We start from the raw sequence: 3,899 nt of genomic DNA on the forward strand, positions 1-3,899 counted from the left end.
AAGCAAATTAAAATTTTCCATTTTTGGTAGCATTATATGACGAACATTAGCAAATGACAGTCAGTGGTTTCAACAAATTAGACACCGAACTGATATAAGAAGAAACATATAACAAATTTGACAGTCATGGTTTCAACAGATTAGACACCGTAACTGATATAAAAAGAAATAGATAACAATTTTGACACCGGAAATAGATTAAAAAAAAAAAGATAATTGTTTCCATTAGAAACAGAAAACCATAGAGCAACCGAGGCTTCCAAGCAAATCACGTTATCACTAATCTATAGCAGAGTTGTTTTTTGGCTATCCACCGTCAAGAATTATGCGCTTATCATAGTTTTCACGGACACACAACAAGTAACTGCAAAAATGTGCAACGGATAAACTAAGAATGAATCCAAGGGAACCTAAACCACTTCTTAGCAACGAACAGCAAATAATGTTGCCTCCACCACCTAAGGGGACAACACCAGCAACAGAAGAGCAACATACTTAGTTGAAGTGGGAGCGAAGGCACGACAATTGCATTGTAATTCAATGATCTACTCGTCTAGAAGTATTAAAGATTTTCACGACAATGTGTTGAGTCGAGTACATGCACGAGATTATCAAGGAAGGGAGATATTCAACGTGGCTAAGATACCACCACTACAAAAATGTCAGAAGCAAACCATCTCATTTGGAGCAGAGGACGCTCCAGGATGCGGAAAATCACATACTAATCCATTAGTGGTCATTCTAGAGATTAAGCCAAAATTAAGATGGGAAGAGGAAGACGAAGAAGAAACATAAACATGGGCGATAAATAGAATCTTTATAGACTCAGGCAGTTCTGTCGATATTCTATTCTTCTATGCCTTCAAAACAATGGGCGACAATGAATCAGAGCTCGTCCCTTCCACCTACAAGATATGCGGCTTCAATTACACTGCAAACAAACCAAAGAGGAAGTAACAATGCGCATTCCACTTGGGAACATATCAACAGGAATAACATTTTGTGTAGTCGATGTCGAGTCTCCTTATAACGCATTGATTGGAAGGCCGTGATTACACAGCATACTAGGCTTCGCATCAACCTTTCATTAATACATTAAGTTCCTTTTGCCACTGGGCGTAGGAATGATCAGAGGAGACATTACAGAGGTGACGAATTGAAGTGGAATAGACACCGAGAAAAGCGAAGGACGCGTATTTAAGAAGAAACTGGAAGGAGGAATCCAAGGAAGAGAAGAGAAAATAGAGTTTAGTGGTTGATTGCATAAGTAGGTAAGAAGAAATAAATCGTACTCGCACTCAGGTGATAACATCGGAGTCACCAATGAACATAGACACATCCGCAGGAGAAGGAACAAGCGCGAGTGTCACGCATAGAAAAGATGAAGATGACTCCATCAAATGGGAGATACTCTGAGATACAATGGGAGAAAGCATGAGTCATGAAGAACAAGAAGAAAAAATTAGTTAACCGGTTTTGGAATCAAGTTTAATTTGAGAGGTGTTATCTTTAGGAACAGTAGTATCGATGTAATCGAATAAACGAAGAAGAAAGATTTTACAGTGTATTGATCAGAGTTACAAATGCAAAATAAAAGGTTTCTACTTCAAATACCAGATATTCCATCTTATTAAATAAACGACCAGTAGAGGAAAAAGGCAAAATATGACCTTATGATAAGACCTTAATAAGAGGCAATAAGAGTTAAAACCTTAAATAGGAATGCTAGGCATCCACTGGTGGCGTGCACCCTAGTTCGCATAAATGCAAGAGGAAAAATAAATAAGACCTAATGCGCGTTATAATTGGGGAAAACCAGGTAATACATGGCTCATGGAAAAGCTAATCACTCTAGAACCCGAACCATGTAGAATTCAGGGCGAAACGAAAGCCTATCCAAGAGAGACTCCTAAGTAAAAACTCAGGGAAATAAGTGCTCTCTTAAGGATGTAGAAACTCGATCAGGGCACCGCGGTACACAGTTGAGCTAAGGGTGTCTAGGGCGTCTGGAGCGTTCCTAACCGACCTTAGCAAGTCCTGACTATGATACACTCGGTCCTCAAGAAACTCCAATTAGGGTGTGATCTCTTAACCATAAGCTTTATCGGAGGAGGGTAAGATGTCATGAAAACAACTGATTGTTGGTAACAGGGATGGGAAGATCTCAACCTAACCCGTTAGGGGTAAGCTTCCTTGAAGGGGGCAGTCAGTGGGAAGATGACGACACTCTCTACTAAGGAGCTGGATTGTGTTAAAGATGGAAATGTCATGGGTCTTTTGCTTACGGGAGTACTTATGTCTCTCGCATATATCCTGCAGAGGCAATAATACGAAAACATCATAAGGTGAGATAAATGGGTTATTAATTGAAAAAGTATTGATTTCCAACGATTTCGTCGCTACCACAAATAATATCCTTGGGCAAGAATAATACCTATTCAACATGGAAGGTTATATAAGACCTCTACCTATGAAGGAATAATAAGACCTCAAACGAATACCGCTTGGACCCATAAATTTGTTAATGTCAGTATTTTACATATAGGAGGTTCGTAAAGGAATGCAAACTTAGGAATTCAGAAGGAGAAAAAAATCAAAAGATAAGGAGGAAAACACAAGAAGGAAAAAAAAAAATACAAACATGAAATGCGAATTGAAAAGGGAGAAAGAATCAGGATAACTGAGGCAGATCACAGGTTTCGAAATCCTCAGCAGGATGGTCCAAAGCTGAATTGAAATGTTCTAAGAGAAAAAAAAAATCTTCGCGGGATGATCGATGGCTTCATTGGTTAGATTATAAACCTCCGAAAATACGCATTATTCATAAAGATGGAAGGCAACGCGATGATATTCAAAATGCGAAAAAATTATAGGACTTACACAGAAGCTGTGTATTCCTATCACGGAGTTCAACCACCTTCCTAAAATAAACAGATAGCTCGCCTTTGACTTTGAGGTTCTGACTCTCAAGATTGCGGATTTTCTCGCGTTGATCCCGAAGTAAATCTTCAGATAGCCGAGAATTCTACACAAACCTAGAAAAAATGATTATCTAAAAGCTACAACAAATATAAACGCAAGAAAAGCATGGAAGTAAACCTACCAAGAGCTCGAGAGAAGAACTAAATCCTGGATGTAAAGACGAGGAAATCCCGTGTATAAAGTCATAATAAGGACAAGAAGCCATACAAAGATTCGCCATTGTATCGCATGCATGAGCAAGCTCGGATTCATTGACAGTTGACAATGAAGATTTGAAAATCTCAAAAGGATCCCCATGTTTGCACCAAAAATTATCCGAGGCATGACCTTCAACAGGAGCAGAAGGCGGGATAACTCCTGATGAAAGCATAGGATTGGAGGTTCAAAGGAGACATTATCCATTCGAGACCCCTCAGCTGCAGAAGCTCGTCATCAAGAGATGACGTGTTCAGAGTGGAAAAAACCCTCTTTGTCTTCTTTGAAACGTTATATTGATCAAGATTTGGAAGCACTCGCTTATCCTTTCCTTTCACCTTTTAAAGGAAGTTCTTCTTGAGATGGGGAGATTCATCTGAAGAACTGGATGAGCCATCCTCAGACTCGCCTACGCACAAACCAAGATAGGTAAGAAACAGAGACAACAATATTTCTTGAAGAGAAAAAAAAAAAGTATTTCTTACTTTCTTGGAGCGCGAGAACTTCACCTTTGAGGCTCTCTATTTACCCTTCTTAACCTAAAGATCAACAACAACAATTAGCAAGACAAAGGAAAACAGTCAAAAACGCGAAGATATGAAAATAATACCTCTTTAGCTTCCTCGGGCGAATTAAAAAACCAAGGCTTATAGTCAAGAAGATTTGAGGGACCTGTGCGATCAGATCCATCAGCATTCCTACCCAAAATGTAAGGACCATCA

Source organism: Papaver somniferum, unplaced genomic scaffold, assembly GCF_003573695.1.
Source record: "Papaver somniferum cultivar HN1 unplaced genomic scaffold, ASM357369v1 unplaced-scaffold_117, whole genome shotgun sequence".
NCBI lineage: Eukaryota > Viridiplantae > Streptophyta > Magnoliopsida > Ranunculales > Papaveraceae > Papaver > Papaver somniferum.